This window comes from Schistocerca serialis, chromosome 3 (genome assembly GCF_023864345.2).
Source record: "Schistocerca serialis cubense isolate TAMUIC-IGC-003099 chromosome 3, iqSchSeri2.2, whole genome shotgun sequence".
Lineage (NCBI taxonomy): Eukaryota > Metazoa > Arthropoda > Insecta > Orthoptera > Acrididae > Schistocerca > Schistocerca serialis.
In genome coordinates this window covers 133,714,657-133,736,049 of record NC_064640.1, presented here as the reverse complement: position 1 = coordinate 133,736,049, position 21,393 = coordinate 133,714,657, and the positions used below count along the sequence as shown (strand labels likewise).

The 21,393-nt window shown below is 43.0% G+C and overlaps 1 protein-coding gene across 1 annotated transcript in view; it reads right to left on the bottom strand.

The window, feature by feature from the left end:
- The window catches only part of LOC126469832 (protein crumbs), a 346,090-nt gene that overhangs the window by 284,742 nt on the left and 39,955 nt on the right, over window positions 1-21,393 (bottom strand). The gene's annotated exons all lie outside the window — the stretch shown is intronic.

Sequence of the window (21,393 nt, the reverse complement as noted above, 5' to 3'; positions counted from 1 at the left end):
TGTTATATTACGCTTGAGAGTTGTTTTGAAGTACTGATACGTACTAGTTCACTAGTTTCGTATGCGTACAGTTACGCTTGTGATTCAAAAGCTCTTCGTTCATGCCCTACGATAATAAATAATAATAATAATAACGTACACAGTTTCGTCTTAATTTCTATAGGGCTAGTGAAAATGACTTATCCAGTATAAACTGGTTTAGCAATTAAAGAATTTATCGCCGTCAGGTGTGCCCAGGGAAGTGTGATGGGACTGATCTTGTCCTCAATGTACATAAACAATGTGTCGGACAGCCTGACCACCAATCTGCGACTGTTGTCTCTTGACGCTACACTGCACGGGAAAGTGTCGGCGTCAGGGCGGTGTGATGAATGACAGCCAGCTCTGAATGTAGGAAAATTAAAGTGAATGCAGACAAGTAAGAAAAAGAATCATGTAATTTTCGAATACAGTGTTAGTGGTGTGACAGGCGTAGGGTTGCAATATGAAATGGAAAGAGCATTTTAGTGTACTTGTAGAACTACAGGGAACTGTAGCTCGTCCATAAAGAAGACTGCATACAGTACACTTGTGCGACACATTCCTGGGTTTTGCTGTAACAATTGGGAGACCCAATAGGTTGGACTAAAGGAGGACATCGAAGCAATTTAGAAGTGTGCTGTTACATTTGTTACCAGTAGATCAACACGTATTACGGAAATGGTCCGTGAACTCTAATAGGAATCCCTGGAGCGCAGAAGAGAGTCTTTATGCGAAAAACTACTGACCAAGCTTAGAGAAAAGGTATTTGCGACTCACTGCTGAACAAATCTACAAAATTCTAGTCACCAACGTACACTTGGCATAAGGACCGCGAAGACAAGATAATGGAAATTAGAGCTCGAACTGAAGCATAAAGGCAGACTTTTTCCCCCTCGCTCGGTTTACAAGTGAAACAGGAAAGGGAATGATTAGCAGTGGTACGAGTCAGTGGTTTGTTGAGAATGTACAGGGTCACAATTACTGAACTATATGAAATAAAATCGCCATAACTTCTGAACGGTTTGCGTTAGGACGTTCAAACTGCATCATTAGCCAAGGGGCATGGTGGGAATTAGTATGTGCATCCATGGTTTCGTTTAGCGACGAAGCCCACTTTCATTTGGATGGGTTGGTCAATAAGCGAAACTGACGCATTTCGGGGATTGAGAATCCGCACTTCGCAATCGAGAATCGAGAAGTCTTTTAACCCTCAAGGGTGACTTTTTGAGTTTCAATGTCCAGTCACGTAATAATCGGTGCGATATTCCTTGATGGTACAGTGACTACTGAAAGATACGTGAAGGTTTTGGAAGATGAAATCATCACCATTATCCAAAGTAACCCTGATTTCGACAAGATGTGGTTCATAGAAGCTGGAGCTCGACCCCGTCGAAGCAGGAGAATGTTTGATGTCCTGTAGAAGCACTTTGAGGACCGCATTCTGGCTCTTGGATACTCAAAGGCCACTGGCGTTTGCCTCGATTGACCGCCATATTCTGCGGATCTCAACACATGCGACTCCTTTTTGTGGGGCTATGTTAAAGACAAGGTCCACAGCAATACATCCAAAACAATTGCTGAGCTGAAATGCCTTATGGAGTCATCGACAGCATCGATGTTCCGACACTTCAGCGGGTCGAGTAGAATTTCGCTATTGATCTGTGCCACATCATCGCCAATGATGGCAGGCATATGCAACATGTCAACCTAAATTCGAATATCTGTAGTGACGTTTACATGTTGACTAAGCGTGTGCACGCCGTAGTTTGTAACTAATTTACGTTACTTTTTCATATAGTTCAATAACTGGCACCCTGTATATAAGTGTATTTGAATCATCTGTGGTACATTACAGAACATTTCCGTCAAATGCGTGCATTCTGTTGTTAGGACGGAGCAAGTATAAGGTGACCGCGTAACGGACATAGCTAAGTGCACTGGCGCGGAAGAGCAGCGTTGCCGACTGCTAGCCAGGGGCCGGTGATTCATTCTTCTGCCGCGAAGCTTCTGTTGCCCCGCCACTCAATCACTGGCTTCTTTCGTCGATTGTCCACGTAAACACTATCTAGAAACTTCTTCCTAAGTGACTCAGATCTGTTATGTTCTCATGTGCAGCAGTGCTTATCCGTCGGTAAGGCTGATTTTCGGGAACTAGCGTACTTCTTAGTTATTGCGGAATTCGAATTTGTTGCGCTCTTCACACTACATAGTGTAGGCATCCAGATCACGACACTTTCCTAAGAGACAGAATACGTTAAATAAGTAGACAATTTACAGGTAAGTTTATCAATTTCAGTTGGTAAATGTACGTTTTCTCGTAGTTGAGCATTTCCACGCAAGCTCTGATTTATTTTATCGCGATAGTCATTTCTGCCTATGGGCGGAGGAAAGAACTTTATGCTTTGCCATTCTGAGAAGAGCGTTGTTAACTGAAATTTCACAAGAAGCTTTCGTTACAATGAGAAGTGCCTTTATTTTAATGATGGCCATCCCAACTCGCTTACCAAATGCAGACACTCTCTCCCTTATTCCGTGATAACATAAAACGAGGCGCCCATCGTTAAACTTTCTCGATGTCTTTTGTCAATCCTATCTAGCAATGATCCCACATTGCGCAGCAATACTCTAGGATAAGAGGGACGAAAGCAGTGTAAGTAGCTTCTTTACTGAAACTGTTGCACCTTCTTAATGTTCTGCCAACAAAAGGCAGTCTTTGGTTTGCCTTATATTCAACATTTTTTATATGATAGATCCAATTTAAGACGTACCTAACAAATATCCCTAACCATTTATGCCATTTATCATGTACCAAATATTCAAAGAAATTCTCTTAATACTCATGTGGAGGACCTAACACATTGATCGTTCAGGGTAAATTGCAACATTTCTCTCTATTTAGATATCTTCTCTAAGTCATTTTATAATTAGTTTTGACCTTCTGTTTACTTAACTGGACGGTACGATATTGTAGTGCCTCTGTTTTTCAGAATTACGATGCTATGTTTCAGGTAACAGGTACTGCGGCGACTAAAGCCGTTATGAAAGGCATGAAATGTATTCGAAGATGCGAATATGGACAACCATCAGCTGTATAATGGAATTACGACACTGAAAATTTGTTCCAGACCGGGACTCGAACCCGGGTTTCCCGCTTATGGCGAGCGGTCGCCTTACCATACCGACATATGGAAGTCTAGGTCTGGCCGTGGAGCGTGCTCTGATACCCTAATGGTAAGACGACCTCTCGCGATAAGTGGGAAATGAGGGTTCGAGTCCCGGTCTGGCACATATTTTCAGTGTCCTCGTTCCGTTATACAGCTGATGGTTGTCCATATTCGCAAATGCGAATACATTTCATGTGTAACTGCACGGTGTACGACGACATAATCAGGAAACATGGCTGCTCAAGTTATCTCCTAAATCATTTACATACACCAAGAACAGCCTAAGGGCTATCACACTTCTTTGAAGAATATCAAATACAACTTTGATGTCTTTACATGAGTTCCGTCAGACAAGAAATTACAAATTCAGTTGCGTAGCTGACACGATATACCAAAAACAGGCAATTTGATTAGAAAACCTCTTCTGTTCAACTGCGTGAAAATCTCTTTTGGAAATCTAGGAATGTGGAATAAACTTGAGAATCCTGCACAATTCGTGCGTACAGATAGCCAGTTGCGTTTCACAAGACAGATTTTTCTGAATCTCTGCTGGCCACGAATCAAAAGCGCGTTTTCTTCGAGTTATCTCGATGTTTAATCATACTACGGGTGCAAAAATCCTACTATACATCAAAATTTGAGGATTGCTTCTACTTCTTTTTTTATGTAATGGTGTGGCCTGTGCAACTTCCTAGTCTCTATGGTCGCTTCTTCTTCGAGCGAGGGGTTGTACTTTATTGCTAAATAACGCCACAAGCAAATGGATTGTGCAACTGTCAACTGGCACAACCTGGTTCCTTGGACCCACCGTGGAATTCACGAGGGCGCGATAAAAAGTAATACCTCAGAATTTTTTTGTGAAAACTCTTAAAGCTTTTTTAAATAAAACAAACATTATTAACGTTCTACATCTTTGTTCTTCATGTCTACATATTTGCAGCCCTCTGTCGCCAAAGGGCGTCGAATTGTAGCGTGACACGGTGATGTGTAACGTAACTACACTACTGGCCATTAAAATTGCTACACCACGAAGATGACGTGCTACAGACGTGAAATTTAACCGACAGGAATAAGATGCTGTGATATGCAAATTATTAGCTTTTCAGAGCATTCACACAAGGTTGGCGCCGGTGGCGACACCTACAACGTGCTGACATGAGGAAAGTTTCCAACCGATTTCTCACACACAAACAGCAGTTGACCGGCGTTGCCTGGTGAAACGTTATTGTGATGCCTCGTGTACGGAGGAGAAATGCGTACCATCACGTTTCCGACTTTGATAAAGGTCGGATTGTAGCCTATCGCGATTGCGGTTTATCGTATCGCAACAATGCTGCTCGCGTTGGTCGAGATACAATGACTGTTAGCAGAATATGGAACTATGGACTATCAGCTCGGAGACCATGGCTGCGGTTACCCTTGACGCCGCATCACAGACAGGAACGTCTGCGATGGTGCACTCAACGACGAACCTGGGCGCACGAATGGCAAAACGTCATTTTTTCGGATGAATCCAGGTTCTGTTTACAGCATCATGAAGGTCGCATCCGTGCTTGGCATTGGAAGCGTGTATTCGTCATCGCCATACTGGCGTATCACCCGGCGTGATGGTATGGGGTGTGCCATTGGTTACACGTCTCGGTCACCTCTTGTTCGCACTGACAGCACTTTCAACAGTGGACGTTACATTTCAGATATGTTACGACCCGTGCCTCTACCCTTCATTCGATCCCTGCGAAACCTCACATTTCAGGAGAATAATGCACGACTGTATGTTGCAGGTCCTGTACGGGCCTTTCTGGATACAGAAAATGTTCGACTGCTGCCCTGGCCAGCACATTCTCCAGATCTCTCACCAATTGAAAACGTCTGGTCAATGGTGGCCGAGCAACTGGCTCGTCACAATACGCCAGTCACTACTCTTGATGAACTGTAGTATCGTGTTGAAGCTGCATGGGCAGCTGTACCTGTACACGCCATCCAAGCTCTGTTTGCCTCAATGCCCAGGTGTATCAAGGCCGTTATTACGGCCAGAGGTGGTTGTTCTGGGTACTGATTTCTCAGGATCTATGCACCCAAATTGTGTGAAAATGTGATCACATGTCAGTTCTAGTATAATATATTTGTCCAATGAATACCTGTTTACCATCAGCATTTCTTCTTGGTGTAGCAATTTTAATGGCCAGTAGTGAATGTGGGTGCGTGAGAAACAGGGTGCTGTAATCGATTTTCGAATTCAAAGACTTCGTCCACACATGGAGCAACCTCTCTTTCAGTATGACAATGCCAGACCCCATACGAGCCCTACAACATCTGCAACAATCCGACGACTTGGGTTCGCTGTCATCGATCATTCTCCACACAGTCCCAACTTCACCCCATCCGATTTTCATTTGTTTCCAAAACTTAAGTAACACCTCCGATGACTTAACTTCGAAACTGATAAAGAGGCGCAAGCAGAGTTGAGGTTGTGACTTCAAAAACGTCAAACATTCAACAGTGTGGGTATGAACAAACTGGTTTCTCATCGGGAGAAATGCGTTCATCGCCTGGGTGGCTAAGTTGAGAAAAAAAATGTGCGTTAATGTCTGTTTCAAAAAAATGGCTTTGAGCACTATGGGACTTAACATCTAAGGTCATCAGTCCCCTGGAACTTAAAACTACTTAAACCTAACTAACCTAGGGACAGGATTCGAACCTGTGACCGTAGCAGTTGCGCGGTTCTGGACTGACGCGCCTAGAACCGCTTGGCCACCGCGGCCGGCAATGTCTGTTTCATTTGAAAAGCTGTACGAGTTAAATAATACATTCGGAAGCGTTATGTTGCAGCACGCCCACGTAGTTTAGTTGACACGCGTTTCGTCGGTCACCGTAAATATAAAACCCCAACCAAATCATGGCCTGCCTTCTCATTAGTAAACTGACTGCACTCCACTGCAGCACTCGGCTAGTCATATGTCTCAAACACTACATCCTGGTGGGTGTTCTTGCTAGAGAACGAAACCATGCTTCATTTCGACTAGTGCTGCGAGGTGGTCCCCCACGGTCGACCAACTGGCTTCGCTGACAGCTTGTTGTCCCTTCCTTCCTGCTGCTGACCTTCACAATGTCGCATGACACGATGTCGCAAAGCGAGGTAACTGCTTGAAGGCAGATTTTCCTTGTGCAACACTAGGTACTGCGCATACGTTCTTGGCTACGGCATCCACTAAGTGGGTATCTCGGATTTTTGAGTAATTCATCTGTGTTTGGTCTGGACGTACGTATCTGAGTCGGCTGATACCATGACGCATTAGACGCAGGACGTATAATTCTTAGTAAAAGTTGGTTAGTACTGTAAATATATATAGCCTTAATGTAGTTTCACTAAAATTCGACAAGAAATGGCTGGAAAAGCAGGGAGGAGTTCAGCGACACGTTATGGTAGACTTCAAGTAACAACAGATACTGTATAATGAATTGTTTTCCTGCAGTAATTAGCATGTTCGCCGTGGCCACTAGACGGTAAACCTCACATATGAAGGCATACAAAATGGATGTCCGCATATTCTGAGCCGCATATCAACTCTTTGCACAGAAGTTGTAGATAGAGGGTGTTTGGGATGGACAGGTCTGGGTATTTTGCTGCATACGTGCGCTCGATAGGTTGAACTGCACTCTGGGGCTGGAACCACGAGAATTTCGTAAATAGAATACGTCTTATCTGAGCCCTTACCCTCAAGATCTCTCTATGATACATGCTGAATTCTTTTGGTAAAGGGATCATGAGAACGTGATCGAGAAAAACAAAAGAGCTGGAGAGGTTGTCCCTGTCCTTAGACCCATCAATGTATTTAGGCCAAGTCTTCAAATAATATGAAAATCAATGAAACTTTTTTCTCTCACATATATGACATTGCTTAGACGTATCGAAGTATCAGATTGATATGGGTGACATGAAAGAATAATCGTGCTTCACAAACGAGTTTATCTAGTAAATTTTTCAAAATAATGTAGGTACTCTTAACGATGTAACCTTCGAACATTTTGATTGGGTGCTAACTTACATCCGCCTTTTTGTACCTTTCGGCTACAATACTCGAACAACATATTGTGAACCTTTTGTGCAATATAAACCGCTGTGTCTGCAGATGAAATAGAACACTCGAAACCTGTCGCTCAACAACTTCGTTGAGAAAGAGGTCAGCAATTAGTCAGTATTATCGTAAAGATTTACACTGATTCTGCAACTGTATAGTACCAGCGATAACAACACCGCTCTTCGTTGCACAGAATGTGCCCAGCGCAAATAAATAGGATCACTTTGTAACGAAAACAGAGGACTGAAAAATTTAAGAACACCGCTTCTGGGATGAAAAAGCTTTGCGCTCTTAGTTAATGTTTTAAGCTCATGGGACACAATCACGTCAGACAATACATGCCACAATCGACTGCGAACAGACTGTCAGTAAAGGTTTCCATTATGCTACTACATTAACAAAATACCAGCGATCGAAAACATGAGATAAGATGAAATATGACGACCCTAATTATGATTAAATGAAAGAGAACGCAGATACGTTAATGGGAATACTATTGACTCACTAACCAATGGAGAATGAAATTGTTCGCCATCTAATAATTACCGGAAAGAAAACACAATACGGTGTTTGCGATTTGACGATGATGGTTTTATCAATACTTCACATTTACGTCACCGGTTGGTTGATTTGGGGGAGGGGACCAAACAGCGAGGTCATCGGTCCCATCGGATTAGGGAAGGATGGAGAAGGAAGTCGGCTGTGCCCTTTCAAAGGAACCGTCCCAGCATTTGCCTGAAGCGATTTAGAGAAATCACGGAAAACCTAAATCAGGATGGCTGGACGCGGATTTGAACCGTCGTCCTCTCGAATGCGAGTTGAGTGTGCTGCTGCAACTCGCTCGGTATTTATGCCATTAGCAATTTCTCTAAATAACTGAAATAATTATGATGACGGTGGTGGTGATGGTGGTGGTTGTGATGGTGATGAGGACGACGACGTTGGTATCGAGCGGAAAACATCGTGGTTTTCACCGCATGTGTTGCCCATACAGTCTTGGCTTTCAATTTTGCATTGACAAAGTCGTTTGTACCACAAGGAGTCTGTTCAGCAATTAATCGTCCTAGAAGTACAAACCACTCAGTCGATGTCATATGAACCAACTGCCGGCTGGAAGCATGTTCCCGACCGCATGCGAGATATTAACGAATGCATCCCACGTATACTGTTCGCTTCCAGTGTGTGATCTCACATTTATTAGTAACTATGAGAGCTTCTACGTGTGATGATACCTAATACAAGAAGTGAATGCCAAGGCAGAACTCGGCTTCCCCACATAATAAAGTACTGTCAGCATGGGAATTCAATGGTGACCTTTTTTCCCCAAGCCTGACTAGGTATCTACAGCGAAAATTTAGATTTGTAGTCTGTTACTTATTTACTCAATCAGTATTTTGTTAAAAGTGTTGCAAACTCATTTGCCGAGAATCTTGCGAACATGTTCTAGAGAAACTGCTGAACAGCCAAATAAAGTATCATCGGCATGTCACGTATTTATAGTGCTCATTTAAATATATTGCAACAAAGCTACTAAAGTGCACTCTGGGGCAAAATCTTCCTTGTACTACTGCGTATATAAGACAAATACAGGTTCTTAAACTATGCCGGTGGCCACTGACTTCGAACTTGGTTACGAAATGAAATTTATGGTATATACATAATGTTTGGCCTCAACCATAAATAGCCCCCCTATTCGAAAGCGATCTGCGTGCATTAGAGTTCCGTATATTAGTCACGTTGTGACAGCAACAGCTCCAAAAGCGGAAAACACACACACACACACACACACACACACACACTGAAGATTCGAAAAGCCAGCAGACAACTTCCGATTCACTAGTCCAATTGCGGTGGATAGGTACTGGATGGGTTTTAATGTCACATGTGGCCAGTATAATTAGATTATTGTGAACATCATTTATAAGTTTTAAGGCACGAATACTCATGTGAAATGTGCGTCACGCATATATTACCTAACTCAGATCACTCAGAAGCTTCGCAGAACTAAAGCAGAAGTTAACAGGCTGCTATTCGCGCATTGCGGCAGCAGGGGAGGCAATTTTATCTCCAGATAATCTGTGGGTTAACTGCCTTAATATGTTTAAAACTGTCCTCATATCTACTTATATAATCAACGAGGTCCGCATGGCTAGAAATAAGAGGGCCCGAAAAATCTTACTCTTTATACGCACGTCAAGTATCAAAAATGGCTCTGAGCACTATGGGACTTAACTGCTGTGGTCATCAGTCCCCTAGAACTTAGAACTACTTAAACCTAACTAACCGAAGGACATCACACACATCCATGCCCGAGGCAGGATTCGAACCTGCGACCGTAGCGGTCACGCGGCTCCAGACTGTAGCGCCCAGAACCGCACGGCCACTCCGGCCGGCACACGTCAAGTATCCCTTCGCACCGAGAGAGGTGGCGCCGTAGCAGACATTGGGACCACATTTGGAGGCAGAGAGGTGGGAGGGGAAGGAGCGATTAAATGCCCTGTTCGGACATCCAGATATACAACGACGAGCCAAAACATTATGATTACCTGCTTAGTTGCGTGTTGGTCCAACCTTCGGAGCACAATACATAAGCGATTCTGCGTGACATAGATACGATACGACAAGACATCAACGTGTATTCAATTATCATGTGCCTCAAACTACTGTCGCGCCATTCTGTCCGCTCTTGAGACAAGGACTGTTTTATCCAGATGGAAGACGCCATCGCCCTCTGGAAAGATACCAAGCATGAAAGAACTAAGGTGGTCGGCAATAATTTTCACACAGTCCTGGTAGTGTCGATTGCTATCACAGGTCTCATGGAAGCCCAGGTGAATGTCCCCAATGGCATACTATTGGCCCGACCGGACTGCGCTTATGGCGCAGTGCACGTTTCGAGTAGCCGTTTGCGTAGCTGACGGCGTCCTGACAAGCCCTCGACCTAGGCAGAAAGAAACGTGACACGTTTCCACTGATCCAAGATTCGAGCTCAACGATCCTGTGATCAGTGCAATTGTAGCTGAGGATGTCGGCCGGCCGGAGTGGCCGAGCGGTTCTAGGCGCTAGTCTGCAACCGCGCGACCGCTACGGTCGCAGGTTCGAATCCTACCTCGGGCGTGGATGTGTGTGATGTCCTTAGGTTAGTTAGGTTTAAGTAGTTCTACGTTCTAGGGGACTGATGAGCTCAGCAGTTAAGTCCCATAGTGCTCAGAGCCACTTTTTTTGAGGATGTAGCTGGGTCAACATGGTAATACTTAGGTGTCTGCTGCAGAGCAACATGCTCAAAAATATGCACTAAACGGCGTGCTCCGAAGCGCTTGTACCTACTACAGCATTGCATTCCGCCTTCAGATCTGCCACAGATCTGCTTAAGAGTGGGCAAGCCTCCGACCTCCGCCTTCTGTGATAAGACGTCGGTGTCCAAAAAATTGTCGCCTACTCGTAGTTACACCGTACATGGTACTCACAGTGGAGCAGCAGGTGTTTGCTGTGACAGTTCTATGACAACAGTGTCATGGAAACGGTGTGGTCAGTTGCTTGCAGAGAAGTTACATGGTGTCAAACTGCCAGCAAAGAGTGTCATGCAACACTTAGTCAGAAAATGGCGTCAGACAGGACCTGTTTTGTACAAGTCAAGAAACATTCTGAAACGTGCCTGCACACTAGAAAATGTGGCTGCAATTCGCCAGAAAATACTTCAGAGACCTATCAAATCAATCCAACACTTTTCGCAAGAGACCAACATATAACGTAGATCATGCGGACGAATACTCTGCCCGGATCTTCACATACATTACTAACGAGTGTCTGTTTTTCATGCATTAAAACCAGCAGATGCTCCTCAAAACCTGTAGTGGCTGTTCACTGAGATAACAATAAATGGCTTGGAAATGGATCTGTTCTTAATGTCTCATGAAGCGTAGTTTCACCTGAGTGTTTATGTCAATTCACAGAATCACAGCTTCTGGACTGCCGAGGATTCGCATAATTCCACCATTGCATGGTCAGAAAGTTGGGGTTTGGTGTGCAGTGTCTTCACACCGCATTATTGGTCCATCTTTTTTCATCAGACACTGACTTTGACACGTTACACTGCCAATATCTTGAAATCATTTATGGCATCATTAATAGAGGAGGAGGAAAAGGCCTACGGTTAGTTCCAATAGGATGGAACAACTGCCCATACAGCTGGTCGAACTTTGAAGCACATTTACACAATATTCAAGTCTGACGGAGTTGCTAACAGTGGTCACTATGGTCATGGCCGTAGCTGCTAGCCGTGCTAGCTGGCCAACCAGGTCACCTGCTCCGTCAGTGTGCAATTCCTTTGTGCGGGGAGCCCTCAACTCTAAGGTGTATCACAACAACCCTCATAGTCTTCAACAAATGCAGCAAAATATTTCGGGTGAGACTGCAGCAATTCCAGCAGTCTAGCTACAATGTGTCGTGGGCAACTTGCTGACCAGGGGCAAAAAGTGCCAAGAGATGAATGGTGCTCTGCTTCAACATATGCTATTGCGATGTTAGTACTGTATTTCGTTTCGTTTGCTGTGTTTCTTTGTACCTTGGAATTTGTTCTCTTGACCACTTTTATTTGCCCCACCCTGAACAACGTTTTCTGCTAACTCTAACATAGCATCCTTGACTGTGTACCTCTAATGTAATGTAAACTATGCAGAATATCCAAAATGTTTACTTATCTTCTTTGTCTCTCATGGTAAAGTATTGCGCAAGCTAAAGTTTATTGCTATGAGTCACAGCAGTACAGTGTTCTATTACCAGATCAATTACAAGAAGCAACGAATTTATTAAAGAGAGACTGCATACCCTACACTTGCCATTGTATGCATACAGACACCCATTGCCCAAGTACTGCCAATATGAGAGCCATGCATATCTTTCTACTTCTGTAGAACAATTAAGTTACAACAGTAGTGCTAAAAATAATCTGTACTTGTTGTTGTTTGACTTGAAGCTTTACTTACGCATCAGTCAACTTTTGTGTGCTCTTATTGTCCCAGTAGACAAATTACAGAACACTGTTAAATACAGCACAGCAGTAGATTTGTAAGCTATCAAATAATTTACACCACAAGAAGAAATCCACACTAGACAGAAGAAAGGGATGACACCACATATCCATACTTTAACAGAGTAAAGATGATACATTGTAGAGACATGACGTCAAGAAGAAACAACAATTTCTGCTACACAGGAGCAATACTGCAGCACCAAGTTGCATACTGGAAAATCTGGCAAGGAGGCACTGAAAACCATTTTGAGGAAATATAAGAATCTTGTCGCGATGCCATATAAAACAGAATGAATTAGCCGATGTTAAAATGCATGTTCTAATGGACCAGCTGCCTGGTCTATTGCAATAGTTCCATGTAGATGACTCTCTGCCTATGGGCGTGAATATAACGCAAAATTTTGCTAGTTTTTTCCATTTTCTTTTTTTAATAAAATGGAGATGTGCGACTACTTAAAATCGAACCATAACTTCTGTGTGCAAGACTACAACAGAAACTGTAATGTACTTATAAACAACCATAAGATTGTTTAATGTGGACGAACTCTAATTGTAAAAATATATCGTAAATTTATATGACAAATCACCAGCCCAGAAAAGAACGCAGTTATCTGTAACCATTTTATCAACTTTTATAAAGTTCCCTAATACGCGTCTAGTTGAAACATTTACATCTTTCCTGACTAAAGAACATTGTATTCTCAGAATATAATCTATGATTTATAACTACAACTGCTGAGCTGTATTTGACGGCGTTCTGTAATTTGTCTACTGGGGCGATAAGAACACAAAAAGTTGACCGTTGCATAAGTAAAACTTCCAGACAATCAAAAACAAGTGCAGATTATTCTCAGTACTATTTAGCATTATTTTTAGAAATTTCTTCAGCAAATTTTTAACTAAAAAAATTACAGCGTTCTTCACTGCTGCTTGTGACTTCAATTTCTAATAAGGAGAATCACGTAAATAGGGAAAAAACGATTCCCATCACAACTGTGTTAATGGAGACAACAAAATAGTACGCCGCACTGGTTTCGTTTAAAAAAATTGCCACCTATTGTCGACTTGTTTAGTACATAACAACTACTAAGGCCATAAAAATGTACCTTCTAATATTTATACAAAACTTTCATTATGTCAGCAACGTAATTTCGCCGAGCGAGGATCCGCAGCGATTAACACAATACACTCCGAAGGATTGCGTTTCAAATCTTTGTCCGGCCATCTACATTTAGGTTATCCGTCGTTTCCCTATATCGCTTATGGCAACTGCATAGATGGTTACTTTAAAAATGACACGGCGATCCCCAAACTAAGCTTGTGCTCCGTCTCCAATTAACTCGTCGTCGGCGGGCCAGTAAACGGAATCTTTCTTTTAAAAAGCTAATTTCATAACGTAAGCACTGCTAAAAATCAGTTCCTCACTTCACGTTACACTGCACTTAATTTAGAATCATTTTATACTACTGAGTAGTATTTGCGGCATTTATGAATTTTGGAACGACGATATGCCACCTGCCAAAAAAATTGGATTGACTACTGTTCACGTGAAACGAGAAATACAACAACAAAACGGAAGTAAATTCCTTACTTCGCCATGTTACCGAGACCGCCAAGCAGGCGGCACAACAGACTCGCACGACAAGGTAAAATGGAGAATACATTTCACACTACTTCCCGGAATACAGTGTAGTAACGCAGACAATAATAAGCGACACAGTGTTTGGCTGCCTGCCACTACTTAAAAAACATGACTGCAACAGCCACCGCTTCACGTGATTCAGTACGCTTCGTGTTCGCAGGGCCGCTTCAGAACATTTTTCCGCACAAGCGACATATAAATCTCCCCCCCCCCCACACACACACACACTTTTTACCTCCTTCTCTCATAAAGTAGTTGTCGTCGTTTGTTGGGCTCTTGGTAAGACCTTGGAAAGTAAATTTAAATATAGTGAGCGTGAAAATGAGTTGTTTTCGCAGTTCAAATGGCTCTGAGCACTATGGGACTCAACTGCTGAGGTCATTAGTCCCCTAGAACTTAGAACTAGTTAAACCTAACTAACCTAAGGACATCACAAACATCCATGCCCGAGGCAGGATTCGAACCTGCGACCGTAGCGGTCTTGCGGCTCCAGACTGCAGCGCCTTTAACCGCACGGCCACTTCGGCCGGCTGTTTTCGCAGTTAATTGCGGTGCACCCCGTGTACAAATTTTGCCCTAGGGGCAACTCTGGTACCCCTTTCAACCTTTCAACTTGGGGCCCCAAGCGGCCGCTCCTGTCACTTCGGCCTTAGAACGGGTCCTGCGTATTCGAGCAATCGTCTCAATTACAGGGAACTGACAAAGTCGCCGACTGACGAAAGAAACCACTTATTTGTAATACTCGACAAACGTAGAAAATACTCTCCGCCCACAACTCAGTATGAAGGATACTTTTTCTGACAGAATTTTCACTCTGCAGCAAAGTGTGCACCTATTTGAAACTTCCTAGACGATTAAAACTGTGTGCCAGACCGGGACTCGAAGCTGGGACCTTTGTCTTTCGCAGGCAAGTGCTCTGCCGACTGAGCTATCCGAGCACGACTGACGACCCCACCTTCACACTGCCTTACTTCAGACAGTATCTCACATCTACACGGTAGGAGACATGTACGGGCGGAAGTGAAGCTGTGTGGGCGAGTCGTGCCTAGTTAGATCGTCTGGTAGGAATGTTGCCCCCGAAAGGCAACGTTGTAGGTACGAATCCCGGTCCGGCATATATTTTTAATCTGCCAGGAAGTTTCAAAGCGGAGCACACTCCGTTGCGTAATGAATATTCATTCTGGAAACAATCCCCCAGGCTGTGGCTAAGCTATTTCACAGTAATATCCTTTGTTCTAGGAGTGCTAGTCTGCAAGGTACGGAGGAGAAACTGTGAAGTTTGGAAGGTAGGAGAAGGCGTACTGGCGGAAGTGGAGCTGTGAGAGTGGGTTTTAAGTCTCGCTTGGTTAGCTCAATCGGTAGAGCACTTGCTCAAGAATGGCAAAGGTCCCAGATTCGGTTTCCGGTCTGGCACACAGTTTTAATTTGCCAATCAATTTCATGTCACTTATTATCAATTAACATCTTGAAAAGGATACTGTCTACGAGGCTACATACGATTTCACAATTAATTCCTAAGACCTGTCCCGAAATTCGATCGCCATGAGTAAATCTATTTTGAATGAGAATGCTCTTCCACATAAAATAACCATGCCATGTATCCACATCAAGATTACTAGTAAACTTATTAAAAATAGTTTTTCACGATGGCGTTTCCTTCCTTGGTAATGTATGGTTTTGAAACTAACGCCATGATTTAATGCCTATTGTTTCGTCTCCTAGTACGGAATGCGTCGTCAACAGCTAAGCAGATACGTTTTTACTTTCTCCGACGTTTACCCTCAGTTAAAAAAATAAGGAAAAAAACCACACACAATATTCTTCATGGTGTCTTCTCCTCTGCTGCTGAGGTGGTTCGCACACCTTTTTCTGTTGCTTCCCTTTATGCAGTTGGTTATTTGCATGTTTCGCGGATTACATCTCGTTATGATGTGGAAAGAGTCACTTTTTTTCTTTTTTTTTTAATTCTAGCATACTTCCTCAATGAAAAATGTGGCAACATGTTGACCATTTACGTGATTTCTTAAGATGTGGGTTTTTTTCCCTTTTACAACATACATATACATGTATCTATATCTTTATAAATAAGAAGTACAAGGAGCTGTCAAGCAGATATAATTTCAATTTATCTTTATAGCTAATTTTGTAAATTACAGGCCGCTCAGAATATTTAATGTCAAAACTGTGTAGGTGGAAGACTATCCCAAATTGAGTACGTGGAAATAAGGAAGCTACAGTTGGATATGATTACATAGTGTTTTGTAGTTTTTTATGTCTTTGATCACAAGAGTTTATGTTTTGTCTCGTAACTAGTTTCGATCAGTAATGAATACCCTCCGATCAATCTAGAAGGCTCAAAAAGAATGTACAATATTATGAGTGGAAGCAGGGCAACAGCATTAGACAAGACTATCAATAACATCTTCGTACAACGTGAACAGACTATGAAATGAGTAACATATGTTGCCCAACGACGATTTTAAGGTGTTTCTCATGTCATAGTCTTTTCACTTTGTAGATAAACGCCGTAAGAGTCGTCCGGCGAAGCCGGGGTGATCGCTAGTACCGTATAATAAAATACTTCTTAAACACTTCTTGCGGCCAAAGATATAATTAATTCGCTGTCAAGCGTCTGGATCACTGTACCTTGATTGTGACGTCACACATTTTTTTTTATTCACATAAACAGCCTATACTTTACAACAACCGAAAGCTCACAATCACTGTTAAAAATGACAACTAGTCTCAATGCATGGATTAAAACGAAATATTGTATCCCTGGTCTGCAACTGACGGATAATATGCGTTGCCTACACGACGATATTGTTCTTGTGGGCCGCAAATACTAATTTCGGTTCTTTCAACATAATTCTAACAACATTTGCAAGGGATTCTGTACATCCTTGCAGTGACTAGCTGAGGACGCAACTATTTGTCAGAATTCAAGGAATCATTCACAGCCTTTATAGGCCTGAACAATGTGTGTGTTCTGGGTTTTCTTAAACTCCAGCTAAAGCGACGTTGTATTAACTTGCTCATTTTACCGCAGTTCCTAGAACACACAAACCGCGCAGTTTCGCAATAAGTGGTTATTGTGTTCGGTCTTTTCCTACGAGGAAAGAAAATCACAGCTACGAGATGTACCCGTTTCTAGATGTTACATTCAATTCTGGGAAGTATTGAATGAGTTATTGATTGTTCTCGTAACACATTTCTCTTAGAGAAATTAGCTAGCAGAATTTCTAAAATGTCCGAATGATATTAATTTCAGCACACAGCTGATAGCTGCAAATGGTAGAGGGTCAGGAAGGAAGGGAACTTTGTGTTTAACAACCTGTCTAAGACGTGATTACTAATCACTAGACACAACTTATGCCAGAACTGGACAAGGAAGATCTGAAAGGCCGACCGGGAATCTGAACACGCTCCTCCAGAATACCAACCCACTGGAAGGGTATTAGATTTTATTTTAGGATGTACAATTACTCAAACGAAATACCAGGATTTGCACATACTAAACTTACAGAAACTCATGCAAGCAGGGTCATACATGCATCACATTTCAGGAACCGTGATCCGCAATATTTGGAGGAATAACTAAATCACCTGAAAGTATCCTTCGGAATAAACCGTAAATAGGGTATTTCACCCAAAAAAATTCGGAGATAATGGAGAAATAAATTTTAAACAAAAAATGTCCCTTTCGTTTGTCTAAAAGAGAATAGAAATAACAACTAGCATTACCAGAGTTTTAAAAACAATGAGACTGACGTAATATTCAAAACCACAAAACGGAGGACGAAAATCGGTATTTTTCGAACTCGTCTAATCAGGCCAGAAGCATACATTCATCACCTATTTAAATGAGATAGCTGCTGTGCTGGGGATCATTATATTCGAGTATAGAATGGGAAGATGAGCAACATCTACATCAATACTCCGCAAGCCACCGTACGGTGCGTGGAGGAGGGTACCCTGTACCACTACCAGTCATTTTCTTCCCTGTTCCACTCGCAAATAGAGCGATGGAAAACGACTGTCTATTTGTCTCCGTATGAGCCCTAACTTCTCGTATCTTCGTGGTCCTTGCGAGCAATGTATGCTGGAAGCAATATAATCGTTCGGCAGTCAGCTAAAAATGCCGTTTCTATAAATTTTCTCAACAGTTTTTCTCGAAAAGAAAGTCGCCTTCCCTCCAGGGATTCCCATTTGAGAAAATCAAATGTCTACAGTCGTCCTTATGATTTTATTTATTTTGTTGCAACCAGTTTCGGCGCTTCAACGCACCATCCTCAGGCTGTAGTTGATGCGGAAGGGCAGTTAATGGTTAGAGTGCTGACAGCTAAGTTTTCAGATTGTCAGCGTATCCAGTTATACTGCCCACTGATGCGATATATACAGGGAACGTATCAACCCCTTACGCATCAACTACAGCCTGAAGATAGTGCATTGAAACGCCGAAACTGGTTGCAACAAAATAAATAAAATCATAAGAACGGCTGTAGGCGTTTTATTTTCTCACAATAGTAAACGGCCGTCGTCCCAAACACCTCCTGCCAAAAGAATGGACATAAAAAACCTCCCATTTCAGTTCCCGAAGCATCTCCGTAACACTGATGTGTTTTTCAAACCTACCGGTAACAAATCTAGCTGCCAGCCTCTGAATTGCTTCGATGTCTTCCTTCAATCCGACCTGGTACGGATCCAGAACACTCGAGCAGTACTTAAGAACAGGTCGCACCAGCTTCCTATATGCAGTCTCCTCTACAGGTGGACCACTCTTTCCCAAAATTCTCCCAATAAACCTAAGTCGACCATTCGCCTTCCCTACCACAGTTCTCACACGCTCGTTCTATTTCATACAGCTATGCAACCTTACGCTCAGATATTTAAACAACTTGACTGTGTCACGCAGGACACTACTAACATTGTACCCGACCATTACAGGTTTGTTCTTCCTACTCATCCGAATTAACTTACATTTTTCCACATTTAGAGCTAGCTGCCATTCATCACACCAACGAGAAACTTTCTGTAAGTCGTCTTGTATCTTCCTACAGTCACTCAACTTCGACACCTTACCGTACACAACGGCATCATCAACAAACAACTGCAGGTTGCTGCCCACCTTGTCTGCCACATCATTTATGTATATAGAGAACAACACTGGTCCTATCACACTTCCCTAGGGCACTCCTGACGACAGCCTTGCCTCTGGTGAACAATCGCCGTCGAGGAAAACATACAGGGTTCTATAACTTAAGAACTCTTCGAGCCACTCCATTATCACTGAACATATTCCATATGCTCGTACCATCTTTAACAGCCTGGCATGGGGCACGGTGTCACATGCTTTCCGGGAAATCGAGAAATATGGAATCTGTCTGTAGCCCTTCATCCATAGTTCATAGTACATCATGTAAGAAGAGTGCAAGCCGAGTTTCGTACAAGCGATGCTTTCTAAAACCATGCTGATTCGTCTCTCAATCTCAAGAAAGTTTATTATATTCCAACTGAGAATATGTTCAAGGATTCTGCAGCAAATCGAAGTCAGGGATATTTGTAATTTTGGGGCCCGTTCTTTTAGCCTTCTTGTATACAGGAGTCACCTGCACTTTTTTCCAGTCGCTTGGCACTTTGTGCTGGGAAAGAGTTTCACGATAAATGCAAGCTAGGCAAGGGGCCAGTGCCGTAGAGTACTCTTTGTTAAACCGAATTGGGATTCCATTCGGACCTGGCAATTTATTTGGTTTTCTGCAACAGGGATGCTTATTACTATGTCGTCAATACGGGAGCCTGTCCGATGGTGAAATGACGGTATGTTTGTACGAGTTTCTTGTGTGAACGATTTCTTGAACGTGAAATTTAAAACTTCGGCTTTCGTTTTGCTATGGTCAACTGCCACACCAGACCGGTTAACAAGGGATTGAATGGAAGCATCAGTTCGTAGTGAGATCATGAATGCCTGACGCATGAAACCCTCCATCTCTGAGGTCATGTAAGCACTAGATTCTTCACGTGCCAATGTAATTCGAGTCTGGGGAAACCGTTACATCAAATCAGTAACAATATATTGATTGCTGCAACAGCAGATAGAATGGCCGCAGCGCACCAAGTCACTCGCCAGTTCAGTGCTGGTCGACGACAACCGCTGAGCAGTCATTTTTTCCAGAGCCGCCTGATCGCTATGAAGTACAGGCCCGTATTCCCCGCACATAGCAGGACTCAGATTAGCATCGCCTGGAATAAAGTGACGCGATACACGTTGGCGCACGGGGATAGCGAGATACAAGTCCGTCGCAAACCACACAGGGATTTTAATCCAACGTCTCGTGTGGAAGCTGTGTACGGAGAATTTAATGGTGCCCCCGATAGGTCTGCCACCGTCTCTCCACAGCATGTGGTACTGTCCAATCATACGTATCAATTTGTTCGCGTCTAGCAACCCATAGCCAAATTGTACCTTTAGCAAGAATATGCGCCACCGCATTGTTTCTTAATTTTGGCAGCACTTTTTGACACGGAAATGGTATACTCCGTTCCTGACAAGAATAAACCTCATGTAAACATTACACTATGTATTCTACCGCGTTTTCTGGAAACTCACTGCATTTCGTTTCACGTGAAGCGAAAGCCAATCTGTCTCGAGTACAGTCAAGTACGATAATGAGTTTACGTTTTATTCGGTGCGTTACGCGTACATCGACTGAGTGATAATACGGGGCAACAGCTTTACCGGCGCATTTAAATCGGTCAGCACTGACCAGGCAAATGATCCAACTAAACTGCAGTGATGTTAACAGTTGCAGTCAAGACGTAAAAAGAAACGAACAGAGAACAATAAATCTTTAAATGTCAAAATGGTTCAAATGGCTCTGAGCACTACGCGACTTAACTTCTAAGGTCATCAGTCGCCTAGAACTTAGAACTAATTAAACCTAACTAACCTAAGGGCATCACACACGTCCATGCCCGAGGCAAGATTCGAACATGCGACCGTAGCGATCGCTCGGTTCCAGACTGTAGCGCCTAGAACAGCACGGCCACTCCGGCCGGCTTTAAATGTCATTTAATTTTTGAACAGGAGGAAATAATATGCGGTAAACTCAGGCGATACGCTTCTTAGGTGACAGGACGAAAAACACAACTTGCTCTCGATATTAGCTAACAAAGTGTTGTAATTAAAGACTAGAGTGATGAAAATTCCTGATTTTAACAAGGGTAATTTTTCTGCATGAGCTGTGTGCGCTGTAAAAGCGCACTGCCGGTATTTCACCATGTAATTAAATATTGAAGCCACTAAAGGTATCACAGTCGGTCGTCTGGTAATCTCTGAACTCCTTCCATATCGGACTCTGAGGAATACATTTCAGTATTGCTACTTTGGTAACGAGGCGATCAGCAACAGAATCCCAAGCCACCAAAAACACGTTTCCTCCTCTTTTATGACGTACT